The sequence below is a fragment of the Melospiza melodia genome, chromosome 3, assembly GCF_035770615.1.
Source record: "Melospiza melodia melodia isolate bMelMel2 chromosome 3, bMelMel2.pri, whole genome shotgun sequence".
Lineage (NCBI taxonomy): Eukaryota > Metazoa > Chordata > Aves > Passeriformes > Passerellidae > Melospiza > Melospiza melodia.
Window position 1 is genome coordinate 19600257 of NC_086196.1, and position 26212 is coordinate 19626468.

Genomic DNA, 26212 nt, shown 5'->3' on the forward strand with positions numbered 1-26212 from the left:
TTTGCATCAATGTATTTGGCTCCAGCTAGAATATGCTTTAATATGGTACAACTCATGTCAGTTGTAAAGAAGAGTCAATTTCAAAACTTATTTTCAACTCCTAAGCGTAAGAGAAAAAACAATTCAAATATATAGACACGTTCCACCATAAACTGCAGTAGACAAACATGTTGCCAATTCTTCCACAATATTTAGTATTTTTCTACTTTTCTCATGAGACTTAGCATCAATATGGGGAAGCATGTGAGAATTTTGCCTTTCATATTTTGCCAAATGTGTTAAGCCTTAATCCTGCCACATAAAGCTAAAAACAAATGAAGCAATGCACATATGGGCTTTGTACATTTTACATTTTCTTCTCTAAAACTCACCACATACCTACAGAGTCTGGGCTTCTGGTATTATGTATTTGTTGAAACAATGACATTTCAGACAGAAAGAAATCTCCACAGTTTTATTTCTACAGGTCACAAATAAGCCATTAGACAAACAGATGAGTGGTAGGATGTTGTATTTTTCTTCTTCGCATAGGGAAATTTTCATCAAAGATTACAAACATGCTAATTTAGGCCACCTTGGTAATCTTTTTAATGTGATCATGAGGAATGCGGAAGAATGGGAACAATGGCCACATATAAAATCTAAGGCAAAGCCAAATGATTCAGATGCAGTGGGGAAGCATGAAGGAGGAAAAGAACCCTTTATATTTTCCTCCTCCTCCTAATAACCACCCTGACCCAGTGCCTGCACAAGCCATGGCTCAGGTGGAGCAGCAGTGCTGAGCTGATGCAGCTGTGCATACCAGGGACGGCTGCTTTGGCTCATCTCCACTCTGCTTCTTTGCTGCTCTGCAGACACCAGATGTGTTTCTGTCTCCACGGGAGGAGGGTAATCACCAGCAGCTGCTTCAAGCACAAGGAGACAGAGATTTGTTTATTGGTGCCAGTCCATAGGCGTTAGGATAACTTGTTGGATGTATTATTTTCTTCTGCCGAAGCAAAGCTGCCAGAGTGGAGAGTAAACTTAACATTTCTATAATGAGCAACGGAGTTTCTGAAGCAGAAGCCTGCATGCTGTGTGTCACACAGTCTCAAGGAGCAAATGCTTTCTTTCAGACTGTGTCAAGAATAATGCACCTCAGCTGATAGAGTCCCTGCTTGATACTCCTGTGAAACAAAAAGGAAATAGATCTCAGCAGCAAAATTTGATCAGTTTGCACCCTGATTGTCAAGCAGGAGCACAGGTGAAAGGTGCAGTTTGACTAAATTTTTTTAACTAGTCCTGCTTTCCCTAATTTACCTTCTTAATAGTTGAACTTAATCATCTAGCAGGATGTTTCCAATCTTACTGATTTTAAAATTCAGTACATATCAGAGATGCTTTCACTGTAATTCTCTGGCCTATTGTTTGCATGAAGTAATTTTTTTTTGTCTTAGTTAAGTGGAGAGATGGTTTCTGTTAATTTACTTTAGAAACCTCTCCAACATACTGAATAAATTTTATTTTCAAGGCTCCATGTTATTTTCAGATATTCGTAGTCAAAAGAAATATGGGACACAGGAACTTAGGTAAAAATCCAGCTGGCTCAGTCTGCAACCATGGATTCAGTGGGAGAGCTGGTGAGATTCTTTTCCTCTATCACTTAGGCTCTTTTGAAGAACATATGCAAATTTATAATCTGAGTCTATTTCTAAATATCTCATTATAAAGAAGGATTTTTTACTGGGGCAAATTTTTTTATTCTTATTGTTACCATTATTACGTTGATCCGTTGGAGGAAACAACAGAAGAGTATAATCGGAGAAACTTTGAAATGAGATGAGAAATAATGTCTTCTTTTAGCCTTTGACCAAGAGCAAGTTTTAAAGCCAGTTCATAATTGCACTGGCACCCAGTGGAGAATCTTCCATAGGTCAATACCAATGAGCGATTGTCAATATCTCTGATCAGCAACATTTTGCATCATTTGTAACTTGTATACTGAGTCTAAAGGGAGACTCTTAAGTAAATCATTACACCACATTGTAAATGCAGGGACCAGTTTCTCTTAAAACGCTTTAGTAACACTTCATTAGTTATATTGAACCTGCAGACTGAAATTCCACTTGCCTATATTCATCACCCACTACAACCAGTTGTCTATATATTGTCTACGACACCACTATATCAAGCCAAATAGGCAAATTATACCCCACAGATCTCAGCAGAGGGATAGGGAGCCAAGCTCCTGCTGGTGTCAGCAGTTCAGACACAGGTGAATGGGGCATCTGACAGAAAGAAAAACAAAGGCAGGCGTGTTAGCAAATACCTTGACTATTAAAGGTACCCACTATGTCTTTTCCAGCATTTCCCACAGGCTGATTCAAAATCTCCTTCATTTGCTATTCACAGTTACTCACCAAGGAGTTCTCTCTCTGCGCCTAAAAGCACTGGGTTATTTGTGAGCTGAGTGCTTTGTTCAGATGGTGAGAGGAGATCACATGCTCTCTATTTTTGTTTTCTTTGATGAGAATCAAGTTACTGATCTGATACTCAGGGTCATGGTATCATGTTTTCTTCTGCTGAAGATATTTGCAAAGCACTTAAAATACAGATGAGCAAACTGACAGACTTTACTGTGGAGAAAAATAGCCTCTAAAAAGTCATTGAAAGGATTCTTTGCTTATAGAGAATTATTTTGACAAACATCTGCACAGAAGTTAGACCTCCTGTAGGTTTCTGTGTCCACTTCCCTTTCTTTCCTGCAGACAGCCATGCAAAATTGATCTTTTTGTGCCAAAAGACTTGCAAAAGACGACACCAGAACAGTGTTACAATTTTCTACCACAACCTGCATGATTCCCAGCAGCAACTTTGTGTTGGTTAGAAGTGATTTCTAAGTGGACCCAGCCCCTTTTCCTCTGTGCTTGACTATTCCTGCATGGTAAGCCAGTTGTCTCCCACCAGATCTCCACACATCTGGGAACCACCAGGGGACCTTACCTGGACTTTGTCACTGTGTCCCAAGAGAACATCACAACATCAATGTCTCCTCAGGCCTAGACCTTTCCATCTCAAACTAGGCACCGGGAAAGAATTCTATTCTGAAAATACAGAAAATAATAAAATCATAGAATCATTTAGTTTGGAAAGGACCTTTAAGATCACTGAATCCAACCATTAACCTAGCACTGCTAAGGCCACCAGAGAATCACAGATCAACTTGGATTGGAAGGGATCTTAAAGACCACCTAGTTTCAGCCCCACTGCCATGGACAAGGTTGCTCAAAGCCCCGTCCATGCTTGGGATATGGCATTCACAGCTTCTCTGCACAAACTTGTCCATCACCTCACCATCCTCACAATAAAGAATTTCTTCCTAATATCTATTCTAAACATATCCTCTTTCTGTTTGAAGCCATTCCCTAAACACCATATGAAACATTGTTTAAATACTTGCAAGGATAGTGACTCCACCACTGCCCTGGGCAGCCTGTTACAATACTTGACAACACCTTCAGTGATGAAATTTTCCTAACATCCAATCTAAACATAAAATAGAAATGCAGCAGAACTCCAACCAGATACAGTGCTTCAGCCACAAGAAACATCTTCCAGGATCAAAGTCTAATTATCTCAAATGACAGAACACATTATCATTTTTATTACACCCATTTTTATTATGTATTATTCTTCATACAGTAGTATGAGTAGAGCTTTCAAACCACTTTTCTTTTAATCTCCAGTCTTTTCTCTTCATCATCACACTGGCCTGTGTTTTCCTAATACCTACACCAACATTAGTCACAACTGGCAGAAGCCCATAGAAAGCTTTAGAGAACATTATTTTTTGCCCTCTGTGCATACATTAGTGTTGCCCTTTAAAGACGCAGCCCTTTGTCCTTTTAATGAAGAATAAAACTCATTTCCAAGCATCCCAGTAAGATTAGCTCAAATAATAGAAATCCAATTAGCTCAGGCAGTTTGAAGTCTCACTTAGGCTCCCGGGTGGTATCGTCCATCATTAAATATACTGCTTCAAAATACTTTCAAAAACCTGTGTAGTATCCAGAGACAAAGATGACTCTAAGCATGTATGTAGCATCCAGCCCTTAAAATCAAAAGCATTTGAAGGAGGATGCAGAAATGAGGAATAGCCACACTTAGCACACTTTGCCTCACAGCTGGGGACAACCTCAGTATGCTCAGGTCGCCTCTGCCACCTTAACATAAGAATTTGATCCTGCCTTCACTCAGATAGGAATACTGAGGCTGAAAATTTTGCATTTGTCAGTGAACTACAGGACTCTTTCATCCTTCAGGTCTTGCTGTCCCCCTGCAACCCTCAGTGCCTTTCCTTCCTTTACTTCTTAATGCAGGGCTTCTATTGAGATGAGCTATAATTACCTAGACAGCAGCCCCTATCCTGCTATGGCCTTCAGGCATCTTTCCTGGCTACCACCACTATCTCCTTTAGTTCCCACTGCTAACTTCTCTCTAAAAACTGTTTTCTGTAGCTAGTTTTAAATATTACCAACTTCCTTCATGCTCTAAATGCTCAAAAACTACTGTTCTTGCCTCCAGCTTCTGACTTTATTTTCCTTTACACTTTGTATCCTCTTGGGGAACTCACTGGTTCCAAAAATCATGAATTTCAATTTACCATATTTTTAAGCTTTCTTTTAAACCCACTCACCTTACTAAAAAAAGCTTAAGTATTAGACCATGTTATCACTCGCTTGTGAGAGAGGATTGAGGGAAGAATTAGTTGAACTGGAAGTCAGGCTCTTAATACATGTCAAAAAAGCTCAAACTTTTCCTGTCTCACAGCCTTAGGCAAAAGGAGATTTAAAGAGGGCACAGAAAGCACCAACCTGTTTTGTCTTGCATCTCTCTTGTTCAGATTGGCTGTGCAGTCTGAAAACATTTTCAGTCCCAGAGAACACTCAAAACCTGAGGAAACCTCTATAAAAATATTATTTTCCAGTGTTGATATTCCCATAATTTTCTAAGGCAATCAAATCTAAAGACAAATGGAAAAATCCTATCAGACCTCTAGCTTCCCACAGTTTAGCCTGACTTTAAATGGAAATACTTTATTCAACACAAAAAAAAAGACAAATTAAAAAGGTCTTAATAAAGTATATATGAACTAATTTCTCCAAATTGACTACTCTATTTTCACTCTAATTTGAAGAAGAAAATCTAATAGAGAGATGAAACATGGATTATTTCAGGAAAAATTAAAAAACAAAAAACTCATCAGTAAATTATATATATACATATATATATATATATATATATGAAGAACCTCTTAAAAAAAAACCGTACAAACAATGATGTGTGATACAGCAAAAAATGTACAAAAATATGAGACCATAGAGTCACACTTACTTCCTTGGAGGTATAGAGAAGTAATGAAGAAAAAGTGTTCAGATCAGCTAGATTCAGATGGTTTGGATGATTAGACCTGTGGGGAACAAAAGTACCCCACAGGTACTTTGTGAAATAATTATTCTTGACCCAACAGAAGAATCTCTGGGATATTGGAAGAAATGGCTCAATTGTTCAGTTCAATGACAAATGTGGTATTTGAGAGAAATAGCTCAATTGTTCAGCGCAATGACAAAAATGTTATTTAGGGCTAATGGAGAAAAGAAAACCTTCAAAATCACAGACAAAAAGAAAATCACAGGCAAAGGAAAAAACAAAGTGAGATGTAATATTTGGTTTTATTAAAAAAAGAATCCAGAATAAAAATTAAAGGTCTAATTAAGCTGGTGCTGGTCAGCCCCAATCTGTACTCATTTCTCATTGAAGAAGAAAATATTAATACCATAGTTTGAGGTAATATGACAAATCAGAAAATTTGAAAGTCTGGCATCTTATAGCAAGTCATTTTATGCATGACCATATGCATGCAGGACAGAATGCAGCACTAAAATGCCAATGAAAGTTGTACATTTATATCAGAAAGAAAATTGTCCTTTTCTTCTTTTCTGTCTCTGTGGGCTTATTCTCAGACAGATTCAAAAATAGGAAATAGCTTCTCAGGGTTAAATAAAGTGGTTTCAAATCAGATACAATTAAAAACCAAAGAAACAGATACCCCCTTGTAATTTAATATCTTCTTAATTCCATTTAATTTGCTATACATTGGCAATGAACCAGACAGTCTTTAGCTAGAGTGTTGAAAAACATCTGATCTCTGCTGAATTGAAGGGGATGATGCCCTTTACCACTTCCACAGCAGAGCTGTCTCCCCTTCTCCCTGTGCTGTGTTGTTACCTGGAGTCAGTGGTTGGAGGCAGGGACAACACACACATCCGGATTACATGTGACAGCAGCTTGGTTTGTTGTTTGCACCCTCCTTGAATATGAGGGTTTGAATCTCCCTGTCCAAATTGGAGAGATTGGCTTGGCTTAAACACAGCCCAGCTCCTGTGCCAGTGAGAGGTCTGCAGCTTAGGGTGGAACAGGATTGGGTGAAGTTCCTGTATGTATCCAAACCCATCCCATCATTGCTTATCTAGGGATTTTTTTATGGAACCCAGCTGGGTTTCTTATTTATAGCCAAATTAATTGCCCACTACAAGCCAGCTTGTACTGTAACACAGTGGTTGTGTACATGTGCCATAATCTTGTCAGACACAGCCAAGGGAGACTGTTTCCTGCTCCCTGCATGGGTGACACAGTGGTTTTTGCTGCCTTGTTCCTGCTGCTTACACTTGCTGTGGTCCTACTGCACTCGCCTTTTGCCCCTGATAAAATTCACTTTGATTCAGTCATTTGTCTTTGGTCTCACAAATCAATCCATTGCAGAACATTTCTCTGTAAATTCATAAGTAACTCTCAAAGAACTGTGATTCTTAATCATCTTCATCATCATGCCTTTGGGCCTGCAGCTGCATGGCCTAAAATGCATTTGCTATTGCTTTATTGTTTATGCTGAAATACATAGCCTTGCAAAAGTTGCTTTTTATTTATGAACCCTAATTCCTTGTGCTGGACACTTCAACATTATGCTGTGATTGCTTCCATTGCATGGCAAATAAATCTAGACTCTGCCACTTGTTTACTCTTGAACTCTTTCTTTATAACTCGGTGTACAGTATTTAATTAGATCATTGCTAGCTAATGCTATAATTTGGACAGCACAGCTTTAACATGACCTTGAGATAAACACTGCCAATTTATTGTTACCACCTTGTTTTGGACTTTTTATCCACAATGTCACAAATCATTCACTCAGTCCTTAATTAGTTTGTATATAATCATTCAAATGCATTCAAGTTAGCTATATTTTAGAGGTGGGTGATGGGATGATGTGTTTTCACCAGCCAGCTTTTTCCTCATTACACCAGACTCAGTAAATGATTGTCTGTGCACACATAAATATCAGATCAAATGATGCCAGAGACTAACACTCAGAAATACAGAGGTTTTATAGAAGCAGTAAAACTTCATTATGTGCCAAATATTACTTGTAGTTTTAGTTAAAGAAATGCTACTTTTTGAGACAAATGGCTGCATGAGAGGGTTGGGTGTAGGGACACACGATATCCGCACTCGTATGGACACAATGTGCAGGCACAGGACAGAGGGTGAGTTGACATGGGAGTTTCTGTAGTGCTGCTGGTGAAAACCTGCTTTCTAATGCAGGCCCTGATTTGAGCATCAGGGCTTTATGTGTCACTCAGTCCCCAGCTCCATGCACCCTGTGCATTCTACAGCAGAATCCCAGCACAGGAGGAAGGGAGCAGGTTTCTGGAAAGGTAGAGGTCTGAGCTTTCTCTTTGCCCTCTGCAACTTCCAAAGGTCTGAGATTCTTTTGTATAGTAGTTCATGTAACCTTATTTCCACAGCTATTTAATTTACTTCTAATTGAATACGATATTGTATGTGCCAAAAGTGTGCAAGAGAAGTGTGCAATCTTTGTTAGATATGATTGACTTCGTTTCCCTGTCATGACAGAATTCTTCACTAGGAATGCCGTACAACTAGAGCTCTGGTTACAGTTAACTTTTCATCTTGATGGTCAAGGAAAACTTTAAAAACTCAATCAAACTTAAAAAAGATTTTCTGTTGCCTTGCCAAATCAAAAGACCCTAAAGAAGTACTGAGGGAAGTTTTTTCAGTAGCTATGAGTTTGTTTTTTTAAATTTTAATGTAATTTTGTGCCTCATTTATCACTTTTGATAAAGATACTAGTTTTCTATTAGGTTTTTATTCTGCTGGCATAAACTCAAATTTTCTTGCTATATCCACACCAGTGAAAAGAGCCTGTGTCCATTTTCTGACACTAGGTTTAAAGGGTGCAGAATGTTCCTTTAACACAGATGAAGTTTTTAACCTGCCAAAATAAGAGTCCGCAAAGTCTGTATTGAGGATGGTCCCTGGTACAACTCCTGAAACATGATCAGCTGTTGTCAGAGGGAATAGTGGCCAAAAATCTCAACAGACAGCACCAGCAATTGACATGATCATGATGATCATGAGGCACTACCTCACCCCAGCCTTGTTTAATTTGCTCCTATGGAGAGAGACTCTGTAAATACATCCTCTGAAGATTATGTGATATGCATCTGTAAATAGACAAGCTGAAAAGACAAATGTTTCCCTGCTTAGCAAATATGAAGTACTCAGATTTATTCAGAGGAAAGTGTAAGAATTTGGTTCATATATAACTCTCCAAAGCATTTTAAAAAAGCTCTTCCTAAGTAGTGTTCTCTACCTTCAATACTCTCCACTGCAGCCTAGAAGTGGATCCATTCTAAAACACAACTCCAGATGCTACACGACAGAGGTAGGGAAGGATCTTCAATCTTGTTCTTAATTACTGTGGCTGAAATTGATTTGACCTGAACTCTCCCTGCTTTCAAGTAGAGCAGGATCCACAGGCAAGCTCCTTGCTTTTTGAACTAACATGCTGACTGACAAATAAGTAATTGTAAGGAGCTGATTTATTGCCCAGCCAGACACAGCTGGATGTAAAATATTAATTTTTAATGTAAAAAACAATTTCCATTTCTTTTACCCACAAAATCCAATAAATTAATCCAAGCACTTACAAATAATTGATATTTCACAATGGAGAGATTTTTTTTTTTTACCACTTACAAATGTACCCCTTTTAAAACCAAATGCTTTAAAGAGAATATGGTTTTAAATTTCAAGGCTACATAAATATCTCAGGACTCTGCTGACATCAAAATAAGCCATAAAAGCTAAAAACAAGAGTATTTTATGATGCCACTAGGATCCCAAAATATAGCCTTGTCCAAGTTTTATTTTTATCTTATATAATACATGGTTCCTACTACAAATTACAAGCTGACATCCTTCCAATTCCTTATTTTAAGTCTTTTTCATTTTCCAGTTCCCTTATTCTTCTGAAATTTTATCCTAGAAAGAACTATACGGAAAGGATCCTGAATGCTCACGAGTGGCAGTAGACAGCCAAGCTTTTAAACTCCAAGAACATTCTTCTTTACATGAAGAATGAAAAAAAATTTAACTACTAATTACAAGAAATAAAATGTCCATCTCAAAGGTTAATTCAGCTCTAGAATAGATTACTCAGGAAGTTTGTGCTTTCTTCATCATTGAAGACATTTAAAACCATCTGGAAGCACCTAAGGAAACATCTGTCTACAATTTTACTCCACTTGATTTTGATGAAGAAGAGGACCCGTGTCACTCCCACAGTTATGTTTTATGACTCTACTACACAAATATTTAATCTGACTTCATTACCAGTTGACAGATGCCCAGATGACAATTTCCCTACTCAAATCTTTCAGGAGTTTCCTCTCCCCAGACACTAATGAACACCTTACTGTTTCTGTATCAGTAAACAAAACAGACTAAGAACAGTGTTCTGGGATACAGTGTGGCACAGCTCACCTTCAAATAGCTAAACCTCCCAGCCCTGACCAGGAAGGAAGAGATTGCCCCCAGAGCAGATACTGGGAATGATTTTTCACTTGTGCTAACCACTCACCGCACCTAGGCAATGTTTGCTGGCATGCTACAAGACACCAGTTTGTTCCATGCCATGGATTTTTGAATCATAGAATCACTAAGGTCAGGAAAGACATTAACCCAGCACTGCCACGTTCACCACTAAACCATGTCCTCGGGTTTCCATCCACACACGATTTGAACACTTCCATGATGGTGATTCTGCCACTTCCCTGGGCAGCCTGTTCCAATGCCTGACCACCCTCTCAGCGCTTTCAATTTGTTCACTGTTTAGCACATGAGTGATCATATACAAGCTCTCAGGTTTGTGCTTTGTTCTGTTTAACTTCCAGTAAAAATATATCCCTTGATTTGCTTTTCCTGCCTAGAAATGGAAGCAGAGCTTCAGCAGAGAGATAAGAGTACAAAAGCTTGCAACCTTACTCCATTGCAAATAGACACAAAAGGCTCAACAGGAGTAAGGCAGGGACGATTTTGTGTGAAGATTGTGGACCCTACCTATATGTCTATATACCAGCACAGCAGCAATGTGAAACGGGAATATCTGATTTTCCTTCTGTAAAAGACTTGTAAGGTTCTAGTACAGCCTTTCAGAACTGCATATTATTATTGCCCTTTTAATCATTAACACTTTAAAAAAAACAGAAAGCAACTGATTTTTTAGAAGCTTGAAAATATTGGCTCACCTTGAATCATAAAATCCTATTACCTTTGACCATGATTTCACTTCTGCTTTTAGAAAAGTTCAGACACAGGAGCAAAAGTTTGCTTTTGTTGGACTGAAAGGATATAACATAAGTAGCAGATAAATACTCCTTTTAATGATATTCTGCTACTCTGTGATTTTAATTTTCTGATGACGATTTGTGGTACAGCAGTCAATGAAGATTGCTGAAAAGTGCAATCCCTTTCTGTTTGTACACAGATGTAGGATGCCATAGCCCACAGAGTTCATCTTACCTTGTCCTGCAGGACAGACAAGGACTTGTTATTAGCATTCCTATTTTCACATGAGCAAAATAGGTTATTTTCCAAGATCAAAGAGGGAGTCCACCATGAACTAGGAGCAAAGTGCAAATCTTTTGAGCCTCAGCTCAGTGCCTTCACAAAAGACCTTTTCCCCATAGAGAGAAAACTGACAAAACCTTTAAGAATATTACTAGCACATCTGAAATCTCTTTAGCCCTGACTTCATTACTCCTCTATAAGTCCCTGCAATCTTTCGGACTGATAGTATCGAGGGAGTCTGTGGAGCAAAGACTGTATTAATGGTTATAGAAACATGCTCAATTTTTCATTTACTTCTCTGCACCTCACACCACTGCTGGGGGCTTGTTGGAAGTATAGAATCTTAATTGATTTAAACCATCCCAGTTCCATTAATTTATGAGGTACTATGTCCCACTGAGGATCTATCTGCCACATCTTAGGTCAAAGCACTGATCCTTGATTGGTTTCTCTTGGCACCACTGACGATCAAATGAGCGGTAATAATAATAATAATAATAATAATAATAATAATAATAATAATAATAATAATAATAGTAATAATAGTAATAATAATAATACACCATCGTCTGCTGATTCCATAAGAATTCCTTCATTTTCTTCATTAAATCTTTGCTGAACAGTGCCGTGTGAATATCAAGTGGGTAAGCAAGGAATTGTATCTAGAGGCATTCAAGAGTAGAAACGATGCAGTGGCGGTCTTGCTGTTATTAGCAAAGTGATCAGGATTCAGAAGTGTTGTGAGAATTCTTTTGCCATGTCAGCCATCAAAGAGAGACACCAGAGAGATAAAAGTCACACAGTGTTAAACCCTGCCTGTCGCCTTCGGCATGTTTTTGTTTAGTTCAATTCATCTCAACATTTGATTTTTAATAGTTCACTTCTGTTGTTATGAGTGAAAAATAAAAAGGACTATTAAAAAACAAGTTGTGTGCAGGCAAAACACTGTTTCTGGCACTTCACACCACCCAGAACACAATGTTATCTGCCAATTTGACTAGCTTTTATTTCATGTCCAATTACAAAAAAACCAGTATGAGAGAGAGAAGCCCAACTTTCCCTATTCTATTTGGTTTTTTTTATACTTGTGTTTAAAAATACAAACGAAGTTAACAGCATAGGCAAAAGCAGCCCCTGCAACCCTAAGGAGCAGAAAGCTCTTTTTAACTTCCTTGAGGAAAATTGCATAAATACTATCCACCGCAGCAAAACAGGAATTTAATAAACCCCAATATCATGACTGGAAACAAAGCTATTCAATTTAAAGTCTAGGCTGTGGCCTTGAATTTAACAGAGAGAGGTGACATCAAGGAATAGGTAGGAAAAGTAAATAGATATAAAAAAAATGTCTTTCCTCCTTTTGCTTTCCCTAAGGTGTTTTCCAGCCAACAGCATTTCCCTCACCCCATCAGCCTGGATGGCAGCAGTGGCAGCAGCAGCAAGTGAAGGTTAAACTTGTATATTCATTAGAGACTCTTCTCAAAGGATATTTCTTACCTCTGAATGCACAGTTCTGTAACATTTTAAAACATCTACTATTCTCTACATGTCCCATGTTTGCAGGGGATTGGTTACTTTCTGTATCTGTCATTTAATTTTATTTTTGGTGTAGTTTTTTTGTCTATAAAATAATTTCTTCAGCTCTTAAAATGAAAGTTAGTTGTTTTATCCCACTATTCTATTTTGCATATGTCCCAGTCTCTTTAATTTCTTTGTTTTCTGGATAATAATAGCTGTGACTTTCTGAACCACATCAAAAACCACAGATGATCTTTTCTGTTTATTGATACTACAGTTAGATTTCCTTGGGTTAATCCAACTCAATTAGGTCTACTACTGTGTCCCACCTCATTTATCTGTGTGGGGACCCTGAGTTGTAGCAAATCCTTGTGACAGAACTTGCTGCATTCAGTGAGAGATGCACAAATTTTTCCATTTTAAGATTTATATAAAACAATACATTGTTGAGCTAATCTTCACAGCATCTTTGTTTCCTTGAGAGCCCCATAGTTTATTTTCTGCTCCAATAGCTCCCATCCTTCCAGTTAGTTGTCTATCAGTGGTGATAATTTGTTTCATCTGAAAGCTCAGTGTTATCCTTCTGATCTGTTCCCCCTGGAGGAGACTGAGAGGAGACCTCGTCACAGTTACAGCTGAAGGGGCAGAAATGGATCTCTTCTCTGTGGTGACAGGACCCAAGAGAATGTCCTGAAGCTGAGTCAAGGGAGGGTAAGGCTGGATATTTGGAAAAGGTTCTTCAGCCAGAGGGTGGTTGGGCACTGCAACAGCTCCCCAGGGCAGTGCTCACAGCACCAAGTCCAATGTTTGAGCGTTTGGTCAAAGCTCTCAGGCACATGGTGTGATTCTTGGGGCATCCTGTGCAGGGCCAGGAGCTGGATTGGATGACCCTTGTGGGTCCCTTCCAACTTAGCATATTCTGTGATTTCTGAAAGATAACAAGAGCAGACAATCTTAGTGTAGACTTCTGTGTCAAGTGGGCTTGATGATCCAGGTGCCTGGGCACGGGTAATGTCAAACTTGCCCAATTTTCTGCTGCCATTTTTCCTCAAGGGTCAAAAGGAATTATCAATAATTTTTTTCATCTTATTTTATCCTATTTTCACCCCAAATTTTTTAACATCTCAAACTCAGTTCTTTTAGTCTAGCCTGGTCAAGAGCGGGGCTCTGCATATGTTTAACAACCTCTTTAGATACTGATTTAAATTCTTCATCTTATAGAAACATAGAATGCTTTGTGTTGAAAGGGCCTTTAAAGATATTCTAGTTCAACCTACCTGCAATATTCAGGGATATCTTCAACTGAAATAGGTTGCTTAAAGCTCCAATCAACTTCACCTTGAGTGTATCCAGGGGTGAGACATTAATCACCTATTTGGGCAGCCTGTGCCAGTGTTTCAGCACCTTCACTGTAAAAAACTTCTTCCTTACATCTACACTGAATCTACCTTCTTTTAGTTTTAAATCCTTACTCCTTGTTTTATTGCTACAGAACCTACTAAAAAGTCTGTCTCCACATTACTTTTAGGCCCCCTTTATGTATTCAAAGGCCACAATAAGGTCTCCCCTTATTGTGGTCAAATTTAAATTAGACATGTTAAATTGCCTGCAGTTTATTTTTCAACACTGACTTTAGGGAGCACCAAGGACAGTGTTCCTCTATGCCCAGCCTCTGAAAAACTAAGCTCAGGTGAGATGGACATGTTCTCTGACACTGTATGGATTCATCCTTTTTCAGACAGAAGGATGCAATTTGTGGCCCTCACTGATCACAGAGAACTGGAATTCCTGTTAGCCAAGTGCTCATAACTGGGATGGGTAAAGGGCAGAGATTTTGACAGCATAACAAAAGAGCTTCTAGTTTTCATCTCTACTGGCAACCTACTGTAGTGCACATGCAACACAACACAGTTCCATGCAAGAAAACTTAGATCATGACAATTCTTGCTGAGAACACACAAGAGGTCAATAGTTTCAGCAAAGTACTGTACCACACTTGGGAGCAGTAATACAGATTTCTAAGTATTATCATTTGGTATGTATTCAGCCCTTTTTGTAAAACTTCTTTCTTTTGAAATTCCCTGAAGTGGCTCAATACATTTTGATACATGTTCTCTTTGAATACTCTGGTGCTTTTGCTGCCGCTGTAATAGATTATTTTTATCATCATCATCAACCACAACAATTACAACAAAGGCAAAGTAAAAGGTATTTATCTGGATTACCTTTCAAATTTATGAACAAACAATTTCTCAGTGAAACATTTCAGATATCCTCCAAACACTACAACCTTTTTCAAGTTCAGACTTCCAATTAAGATCATGCTAGGAATGCAATCAAGGATCTCAGCACTCAGAAGTTAATTATCTCCTCAGGCTAAGTCATAAACATACTTGTTTTGTTTTTGTCCACTTCATCTAATGATATAACGTATTTGCAAGATACAGATTTTTTCAGTTGTTATCAAGAAGGCCTATTGTGAGGCTGTGGGAGCTTTTGTCACTGCTGAAATACAGCAAAAGCTAAACAGTTTTTGTGAAATAAGAGCGCCGGGTACTCTCTGTCCAAAATTACCCACAGTCTGCCATACCAAATAAAGCTCCAAGATTGCTGCAGATCTTCTCTGCATGCTCAGCCAACTTACTCATCCCCAAAATTGGCTGGATTTGAGCCATGCATATACATTTCCTCTATACATGTGCTCTAAGAGGGATGATTTAGATTGACCTCGTGGAAAACTGAACAGAGCTGAAAATAAATAACTGAATAATCCTTTCTGTCCCTGATCAAATGGTTGTCTTATTCACAAGGGCCAAAAACCTCTCTGACTATCAAAAAGCAATGACAGTGTTTGAAACTTCCAAGTTAATCCAGCTCAAAGTTGGATTGACTGCCCCAGAGACTTCTAATTGCCAGATGGTTCTGCTAATGCCCACCTGGGAAAGCCTGTGATTTGTGTGGCTCACACAGATAATCTGATCTGCTGCCAAAAGGCAGTGCCTGAAAGAAATGTATCCACTGTCAACATTTCTAGGTTTCAGATGTGTTTGTGGACTGATAACAGCCATCACTTTGCAACTCCACTGTAGTTCTTGAAATTCATTAGAGATAAACTGTTACAAATGAGTTGCATTTTCAGGAGAGATATTTAGCCTCGTTCAGCTTCCACTTCCCAAAAGCAGTGTTTTGTTATATCTGCATTTTCAGCTCAGTGCTGCTCAGAGGATGATCAGACCCACCCATTCTAGGTACTACAAAATTTCACAAAAACCTTAAGCAGCATGAATTGAGGAACTCACCCATGGGAGAGAGACATAATTGAGGTGTACTCTCCAATCCAGTGAACAAATCTAGGTCCACAGATCAGACCAAAATTGCACTTCTCCTTCATTAGCAGTAAGTGTGAGACAAGTGCACCCTGGTAAGATGACATCCACCTAGGAGAAACTGAGCTCCATTCTTCCAGCATTAATAATTTGAGCTTTAGCTCCACTTCTGCAGACAGCCTATAAGCAGCAATGTGGACCAATCATGTGAGACAGTACACTCATGTGTTCTCTCTTATTGTTGTCTTGCAGACATATCAAAGAATCACAGAATCATGGAACAATTTGTGTTGGAAGGGACCTTTTAAATACCTTGGTCATTCCCCCTGCCACTGGCAAGGACATCTTTCACTAGATCAGGTTACTCAAAGCCCCATACAGCCTGACCCTGAATACCTCCAGGGCTGGGGAATTCACAACCAATATGCTGTTGGTTTTGAGGAACAATGCCATAGCAAGTAACACATTTCAACAGTGGGACAAATAACACAGAAACTCTGCTAAAGAGGAATATTATCAGCCAAGAAAACACAGACTGTAATGTATCTGAAAAAGCTTTAGGTGAAACATAATAGGTTGATGACAGCCAGCTAGTAAATATTGTCCCAGTGACCAGCATCCATAAAGGAAAGAACCAATGACAAACAAATAATCACTATTTCCTGTTTTCTGTCAACAGCTCTGAAAGCACTGTCCTGCTGCACTGTTTGCCAGTGTCACAGGTGATCAGTGTTCTATTTCACCCACTGGAAGGCAAATGTTGTTATTCACTCTTTTGCATGGCAAGGTTTCTATGGGGAGAAAACCAGTCCTTGTAAAGAAGTAGTGAGAATTCACATTTCACATTCACCATTTCATATGCTCTTTGTGGTTTAGTATATTACATCAATCACAGACTGTATCCTAAAAACCTGCCAGAAAAGATCCCACTTGTTTTTGTAACTTGAGCTGACATAGACAGCCATTTAGTACCAGTAAAAAAAATACAGTATCTGGGAACATAAAAAAGCAGTAGACTTTACAGGAGCACCCAAATCAACACATTCATCTGGGGAGAGCTGGAAAGGTCTTCACTGTATTCTAAATGCTAATCCCTGTTGTCCTATTCAGTGCACAGAGCAGGACAAATACACTGCTGGTATAAACAGGCACAGCAATACTGAGGAGCTGCTCTCACAAACACCACCACTGAATTTGGGATGATTTTCCTATATGCCTTCCACCCTGCTTTCAGACTTACTTTTTGCAGCTGCCAATTATTTCCATAGATTCTTCCTATTCCTCCACAGGTTGTTTTCTGGACATTTAAGAGGCATGGTCCAGATTCAGAAAGTTAAACTTTCTGTTTTATGGTGGGAGCTGCTGTGCTAAGTCTGTTCCCTGTGTGGGAGGGAGGGCTTTGCTTGCAGACCCAGGCCTACAGCAGGCAAGCAAAACCTGGCAAGCAGCTCAGAGCTGGCAGCACTAGGAAGTGTCAAGCACAAGGATGACTGATTTTTTTTCCTCTAAGTTGAACACAGGTGTGGAGCCTACCACAACACACCTCTGTGAAATATAGCTCAAGCCTACTGTTTTCTCAAAGGAAGATGGGGACAGTATTCACAAGGAAATTTAGCCTTTTAGTTCGTTATGATGGCTTTTCAGTAAGAAGCACCTGAGCAGGAAGGAGAAGGCTTGATGTTGGAGGTGTTCTGAAACCACCATTTCCCAAGTCCAGGACAGTGGTGTCATTGTGTGTCTAGTCAGAGAAGGGACACTTTGCAAGCAAGAAATTAAAATTAGAGAATTGCAAAGCAGGCTGACAAAAAGGTCGCTTTGATAGTCTCAAGGGTATTTAAGCACATCCTCAGTGAATGTTAGAAATAATCTAGAACTAAATGTTTGAATCTCAACATTCCCATTTACCTGAAGACTTCATGATCAATTAATCTGGTATAACATGGCACATTGCAACATCATCTCCATAATTTCAGCTGAATTCAATGTAGTACAACAAGCACAGGGAAAATTAGTTTAAGGATGCCTCTTTTTCTGAATCCCAAAAATCTGAGAAAGAAACTCCCAGGACCCCAAGAGCTGCAGTGAGGAATCACTTGACTCACTTTCCTAAATGTCAGTGCGTATATTTAATTCAAAAAGCACTTTAGGCTCCTATTTTTTGGCTTGTTTTTTCTGATCCTATCAAGTTTTTTTAAATGAGTGAAGCTTTCTGGGTATTAACAAGTTTTTTTCCAGCCTAATATAAAAATATTTAGTCCTTTTTTCTTTTCTTTTCCCCCTTATGCTTGCTGCCAGAAAATACGAATTTAGATTACTAACCCACAGGCAAAGTAGCCCAAATCTTCCTTGATAAACTACTATAAATCTCTCATGCTTCCCTTTGTTTCTTTCTTTTTTGTTTTTCCTTTTTGAGGGAATAGATTTTTCATTTCTACCTGTTTTTGTGCCCCAAGCATGTCTAAGGCTCTGGATCTCAAAATAAGAGTCACGACTTCCCCAACTCAAACGACTAAACTCTTTTTGTCAGTAAAATTGTTGTCTGTGAAGCCTCAACAAGAAGAAATAACTCCAGTGTGGAACTGTGGAGTTTATTTTGGGCTGAAATATATTTATGCAATTACTTTGGCTGTCTCAGGGAAGAATCTCTGAAGCACACTGGAACTCTGCAAAGATGCAACAGTGACTTTCATTTTTGCAGTTTTAAGCTGCCAGCAAACAGAAGAAATGTAAGCAATTGCACTGGTCTCAGAAATCTTTTATTCTTTTTCTGTACTCTCAAGAGTGACCCAAGGATGCTCCAAAAGCCTTTCACTTGCAGCACTGGAATATTTACCACCATCCAACCACTTGAATTAAAGGAGAGTTTCTCTTAGCTGGTAGCAAACCTAACTTTGCCATTGTCTTTTTTCCCACAAGTCAACAGGCTCATTCCACATTGCAAAGTACTTTAACAAAGCCCTTGATTCTGCACATAGAAACTCAAACAACAAGAGCAAAATAATGTATATTGCGAAAGTGCTCACAGATACAGAAACACACATATGTGCCTGGCCCACTGAGGTAGCACAAATCATTTACAGGTCTTAGAACACATTTTTCACAGATAATTTTGGTCAATGAACAGAAAAAATACATCATTGCAAGAAGCTTCATTGATAATCTAAAGAGCTGAATATTGACTAAGAGGCTTATTCAGCCATCAACACTGAGTCAGTAATGTTATAAGTCTGCTGTGGTCAAAAAACTTGTACTGTATTACAGCAAAGCATAATCCATCTGGATTGAAAGTGAGGATGCACAGTGTCAACTGAGGGCCCGCATCTTGAAAGAGCAGGGATTTCCAGAAAGGTCATGACAGGGATATGGACATAAACTGGCCACAATATTGATCCAAAGAAGTACCAGGACCTGCCAGATGCTCTCTTCTCTCCAAAATTCTCTCCAATGGCCTGAAAAAATACTCTTCTAATGAGAAGCTGAAAAGAAAATACAGCCTACATTTATTTAGTGACAGAAAATGTAGAGAAACAATTGGACCTCAATGTAAGAATACTGACCTTTGAAGATACCAATAACATGCATGTCCTTTTAATGTTGTATCATTAAAGAAAAAAAACTCCAAGTCAGGAGGCTGAAGCAAGCAACAAGCAAAGAAAAGTAAGTTGCTCATTTTTAGTGAGAGTAAAATTAAAAACTGGGGCAACTTACCAGTGAACTTTCCATATTTAGGAGTTCTTTGAAGATAAGAAGTTATCTTTTTAGAAATTATGAATTTGGCAAAAAGTTATTGGTTCCAATAAAAAGTGAAGTGTGCATGTCTGCCTCCTGTGTAATGCAGGTGAACAGAAAGGTCTCTTTTCCCTCAAAACTGATTAATGCATTTCTTGGAGGCTAGATCTTAACTAGCTTGGATCTTTTAATGAAATTCCTCTGATCTCAGAGCAGGATTAATGTGAAGAAAAACACATGAAGAGATTTGGATTTCCTTGCATTAGCTTTAAGCAGTCACTGCTATCTGTACTGTTTTTCCAACCACGCAATGATTATGATTGGACTTTTCAAAACCATGTCAATTTTAGGCACCCAGATCCTATTGCCTTTCAACTTGCACTTTGTACACTGGCTACAAACCTCATCAGTGCAAAATGAACCTTTGCCAGGACCATGGCTGTTCTTTTCAAGAGTTAACTGCAGCAAATTGGTTACATAATTAGAGTTACAATTTGCCTCATTACAAACAAGCAATGAAAACTTTAATCCTCCTTCATCCCAAGAATCAAAGTGTGGAAGCTCTAAATCTTGTCTGAAATGGCAAATAAGAACAAACCTTGACAGTGCTAAATGGAGACAGGGAACTATTTTGGAACACTTGTAAGGCAAATTGATCATGCATTACTCTCTTTCTGCCTTAGGGGCAACGTTGATAAACACTAAAAATGCTGCTGTACAAAGAAAAAAAAAAAAAAAAAAAACAAAACAAGAGAGAGAAAAAGATATTTTCTGCTTTAATTTATTCTAGACTTCCTGTAATTAGAAGAAATTATTGTTGTCTGATATTCGTTCATCTAATTAGGAAGTTTAGGAGGAAACAAATTCATCCTTTCTGAAGAGAATGATGCTTTCCTAGAGGTGGCAGAAAATTCTCAGCCTCCATTATAATAATTAAGTGTAGTGTTTATAATCTCTTTTTTCTCAAAGCTGCTAGTAGTCTGTTATAAAACCACACCTGAGGAATAAATAAATGCCACTGTAGGTCTTTTGACTCTTACTGTCCCCTTCCTACACAAAATCTCATTTCTTTCTGCATAATGATTGCTTTGCAAAATAGATGGGGTTTGCCCCTGTGCAGCCTGCCTGGTAACCAGGAGGGAGAAAAATGGACCTTCCTCCCTACCTTGTTACTGAGGATGCCACTACCACCCCATGTAGCACATACTACTAAAAGAAAAGTAGGAATGGTTAATTCAAAGATCTGTATCTATAGAGAAAATGATTGTCTGAAAGAGAAGCTGACCCTCAGATGCCAGTTCCCACGGCCTTAGATGTTCACCTGTCACAAGACAGCAATGACAGCCAGGCTGAGCTGGAATTGCAGTGCACTACTCACAGTCGATTGCTGGGTTTTGCATTTCTTGATTTGGAGAAGGGTTGGTGTCCTATGGAGATGCAATATCCAAGGCACTAAAGAAGCAGTTCTTAGAAAGAAAGCCTCTGGAATTCTTGAGGGGTGGGACAGCTCCAGGCAAGTTTGAAACAGGACACCTGTTGTATTGCACTAAATAGTTTATTTAGTTGTTGTTTTTTACCGGGTGATTGGAAATTTGTACTGAGTATGTTATGTCACGTACATTGCTATTTCCCTTCTCCCATCTTTCCCTCATGCACCCTTCTGCTGTACCCGCTGGTGGTGTGGGCCCTGGTTACCCCTCCCCTCTCCCCTTCTCAATGGTCTCCCTTTGGCTGTGGTCCTGTTCCCCCGCCCCCATTCCTCGGGTATGAGGGTCCCCTGCAAGGAGGTCACTCCTTCTTTTTCACCTGGGAGGCTGCCCGGGGCTGAAGTGTCTCTTCCCAAGCCAATAAACAGGACACTCGTCCCCACGTGGAGAAGAGCGTTTCTTGTCTTTTGCTTTGTCCAGGTAAGACTGTGTGGGCCAGGGTCCCCATAGCCAGCTGGAGGGGACTCAAACAACAGCCCAAGAGACATGGATTCTTACAGGCACCTCCTTCAGGTTAGATGTCTGTGCCCCTCAGTTGTTCCAGAGGAGGGATGTCTGCTTGGGCAGCCCATCTCCTCTTCACCTTTTTGGAGGAGGTTACATCCAGGAGAAAAGCCTGGAAATTTTTCTGTTTGTTCAGAGTGGGCTTGGTTTTGGTCTGTTGGTTTACAGGGCTCTACTATAAAGTAGAATCCAACACTCTTCCAAGTCTCTAAATGTGTCATACAATCAGTGAAAGCAGGGTGCTGTGCTTTGCTATGCTTTGATGTTTTTCTTTCATTTACTTAAGAATAAACAGGAAAACAGGGATTATGTATCAGATGAGTCGTAAAGAACATTTTCATAATCCAGAGGCAGGAAAAACAAATACACAAAAATCCACCTGCAGCACAGACAACATTTGATGACTGTGTGGTACCCAAGCCATGGAAATCTGTGTGTGTGTGTGTGTGTGTGTGTGTGTGTGTGTCTTGCAATTAAAGCTGTCCTCCCAAGCATGAATCCCTTTTATGCTACTGTGGCTGGCTTCTCATCTCAAGCTGAATTGAGCCACATGGCTTGGGATAAAGAGTGCTTAGATAGATATGAAAAAACATGCCTCTTAGATGTTATGAAAGTCTCTTTTTTGCAGAGAAAGAACCAGAATAAGATCAGATTAGTGTACTGTTATGATTCCCCTGTCTTTTCTTCTCTTGCTCTGATGTAAACGTAAAGCCAGGCTGGTGATTGTTTCAAAAGCATAGGCCCTCTGCCTCATAACAAGTCTCAGTTTTTCTGTGCATGTGTGGCTCTGTGTCAGTGTATGCTCGAGGATCTACCTTTTTCTTTTTTGGCTATTCCAAAACAAACTATGTGACATATGGCATATTTCAAAATGTCTCTAAACTTTGATTATATGCAAAATGCCTGATGGAAAGCAATGCACATGCTTAGGTATTACATACACTTTTAAAATCACCTTGTCAACAGAGACTCAACAATTTTCCAGAAAATTAGGGAAAGTCATCATATCCTGCGAATTTATTACTGATAATGGGACAGTGCAATGCAATGACCTCCATCCCTGGTTCGCATCTATGGTGAAGCTCACCATAGACAGCTCAGAAGCTCACCATGAGAGAGTCCCTGCTATTGCCAGAAAAATCTTGGCTCCCTTTTTCAGTCCAACCCCCTTATGATTAATACTTACCTCTTATGTTCCATCTTTTCTTTTTCCTCTTGATAAATATTACCTCCAAAGATATTCCTACTCATTATCAAAACTACTAATCCTTCTTGTTTCCCTATCTTTGAGAGTGTTTCTTTCAATAGAGCTAGAAAATTGGGAATTTATTAAAAAGGAATTTTAACAAAACAGGTGATGAAAAAAGAACCTAATGGGGACAATTTTAATACCTTTGCTCACAAGCTTGTAATACAGTAATTAAGATATTTAACAGCTTTTGGTCAAATCAAAGCAAGTATTTACAGGTTTTTTTCAGAGTTGACAGAAAGAAATATTTCCCATCTCAAAAGTACTCTCTTGGAGAATTGAGATTGATAAGCTTCCAGTAATGCTGATTCCTCTCCATTAGCTATAAAATGTGTCCTGCCTAGACATAACCAAACAATTTTTTGGCATCTGATATTAGGAAAGCCAAATTCTGTCCCAACTATTCCCCACTAATATCCTTTGACTACACATCAGTATTCTCTAGGCAGACATATCTACTGTAACTGTATTTTAACATGGAGAAAGGCCCATGGACCACCTGTGCTCAGCCAGGCTGCAGAGGACACTTGGCCACATGCAGGTGCCTGCTCACTCCCTGCAACCAAATATCCTGGCAAATGGCCTGAGTAACAACCCCTGTTAGGATGAAAATGCAAAAGAACGGGGATAAAATGAACAGCAGTCTCTGCAGTGTGTTTGCCAAACCCCATCGTAGTAAATAAATAAGTGTTGGATGGACATTCAGCAGGGAATTTCAAAGTTGCTTTTGAAAGATAGAAGTCAACCTGAAGGAGTGCACTGGCATAGAATAAATTTCTTTTAACAGTCGGGAGCAATCTTGGAGCAAGAAAAGCAGCAGTTTGAGTCAGCTTTGGGGCTGCCAGAAGTTGCCTCATGGCATCACTACCCTGCCCAGTCTGGGCTGAACATCCCCTGGAATGCTGCAGGGAAACGGCAGCCAGCCAGCAAGGGACAGCCAGGGCAGCATGCAGGGATGATGGAATGAGCACCAATGCCTGTGTTTGAGGGTTTTTCCTTTTTTTTTTTTAATATGCTTACAAGATTCTTTCCAATTCCTCGTACTCTTGGCTAACTTTTTACCTTCACTTTCTTTCTCTCCTTTTTTTTTTAAATTGTGTTATTTTCTTCAGCTGGAGACACTATGAAAAATTGTCACCAAGTCATCTGGTTTTGCCTTTGAGCTATATCATATTTCATCCTTTTTTTATGATAAAGAGGATATTTTCAGACATAGTCATGTATATCAAAACAGGGAGAATGTTTACAAGGGAAGACAGCCTCCAAATCTAGCTGAGATGTTTAATCTCACAGACAGGTATAATCAGAACCAGCGACTGGAAGATGGAGAACAGGAAATTCAAAGTGGAAATAAAGGTGCTCATTCTTAATGATTCAAGAAAATAACTGTCAAATCATATGCTATTGTAGACATCCTGCCTCTGGAAGCCATTAAAAATATCAATATTTTTCTGTGACATATATTTTACTTCTATCTTGGATTATTTGGCTTGAGACAGGAATTATGAAGCAAAATTAATTGTTCAGTGTTAGACTGGTCACAGTTGCTTTTTAAGACACATAAAACATCAGAGCTCATTTAAAATAGTTTAAAAATGGTCATTATGAAAATATTTGGCTTTTTTTTTCCTCATATTTATATATCTCCATTTTCCATGGTGGTCTTTTTCATTTTTATTACTTTAAAAAGGACTTGTTTTACACTACAGTCTGGGAAGAGTGTTTATTTATGTTTTTATTTGCAGTCTGAAAATTTCAATTTAATTTCCTTAGATTTTGCACTTTCTGTAATTTCTGTTTCTTCATTTTAAAAAATTGTACAAAATTTATTAATTTTGGTATGCACAAATGCTTTTCTCCTGTGACAAAAGTGGGTGAATTTGAGTGCAAACTAAGGGTTGAAGAAGGAAGTTTGGGATTTTGCAAAGCAAATCCTGGGTTGATTTCTCTCTTCAGATTCATTTGATGTCAAAGTAACAAATCCTTGCACATTAGTCATTAGAAGTATAAGCTGTTGGGCTCTGCTGTATGTCTGTGATGATGCTGTTCACAATTCCAAGCATAGTAAACAGTGAGCAAGATATGAAATAAGGAGAGGATAAGGACATTAATACAGAAATTTGATTAAATAAGGGGAAAAAGCTACATCAGAGTGAAATTCCATAGCTACAATAAATCAAAAGGTTTACCTATATATTTTTAGAAATGACTAATTTTCAGCTCATGGTTAGAGATGAATAAGCAGACAGGACAGCTGGCCATGCTCTATTTATTTCAGGAATAATTGTTTAGAAGTTTAGAGAAAGAGAATTGGTAGAGAGTAGCTGTTTACCAGAAATATTGGATGCATCTGTAAAGTAGTACTAACCCAAGAAGGTATTTGTGAATATGTGCATGTGTCTGCACACATTCATGTCACCTATTTATTTTCCTCGTTTCCCCATTTCTACCTGTGTGTTTTTGGGAGACTTTATACATGTCCCTGACTTTTCCTTCTATAGGTTTGGGTTCCTGTCATGGGGGTGGTTTTTTCCCTCTGAATTTATATTTCCTTCTTACCTTCTCTCACTGTGTTTAAAATTATGTGATCACTAATATCAGACTAATATCATAGCATTAAAGGTGTTTAATTTAAATTTTGCTTTATATCCCCAGAAAAAAACAACCTCTGATGGAGTGAGAATGTGCATGCGAGACAGAATGCAGACAAGCTGGGGATGTGACAAGTTAGATAATTAATTAGTCTCTTTCATGTCAACAGGGGGGTGCACATATTTTGATTTTGTGCATACATTCTCATTCACACATCTTTTTTTTTTTTCCCCCTTTTTTTTTTTTTTTTTTTTGATGCCTAGAAAAGTGAAGCCTTTAGCTCCATCCTGGTTTCGATAATGTGTCTGGTCTGATTACATGGATCTGAACGAGGCGTGTTAGCACCCTGCTTATTAACCACTCTTCATCTGCAGCAGGTCTGTCTGTGTTAGACACCTGTCTCAGTCTCCCCATCACATGCCTTCTGTGCAGCACTGTCATAGGAACAGCAGACAAACACCAACCCATATTTTTCAGAGGACTTCATTAAAGAAGCTAAATGTAGACAAAAGGCACTATATTGGCTTTTATTCTTACCCTTGTCTTTCTTTCCCCTGTAAATAAAAGTGTATGTGAATTTCCTAAAATCCAAGTTTCACTTTTAGATCAGTTCCAGATACTTTGAGAATGGCAATAAGGCAGCCAGCCCCTGATATTATACTAATCCCATTCCTGGATTCTACAAAGCCTCAGCAGGCAAAAGAAGTGACTTGTTCACCATATTTCCCTTGTGGAAATGCATTTTGTGACCTATGTCTAGAAAGCACTTCTTCTAAAGTTAGACCATCAGATTTTAAGAAACATCCTTTGAGTTCATGATGATAAAAGCAGGAGGA

General features: G+C 38.8%; 1 long non-coding RNA gene across 2 annotated transcripts in view; it reads right to left on the reverse strand.

Annotated features, from left to right (window-relative positions):
- Positions 1–443: 443 nt before the first annotated feature.
- The window catches only part of LOC134415486 (uncharacterized), a 184527-nt gene continuing 158758 nt past the window's right edge, over positions 444–26212 (reverse strand). Inside the window, exons 6-8 of one of the 2 annotated variants that reach the window (XR_010027061.1) lie at positions 2983–3083; positions 2191–2267; positions 444–1166 (exon numbers count right to left, since the gene is read on the reverse strand). This is a non-coding gene — a long non-coding RNA (uncharacterized LOC134415486). Of the gene's footprint in view, positions 1167–2190; positions 3084–26212 lie in introns of both variants that reach the window. The other variant, XR_010027060.1, reaches the window with a different exon arrangement.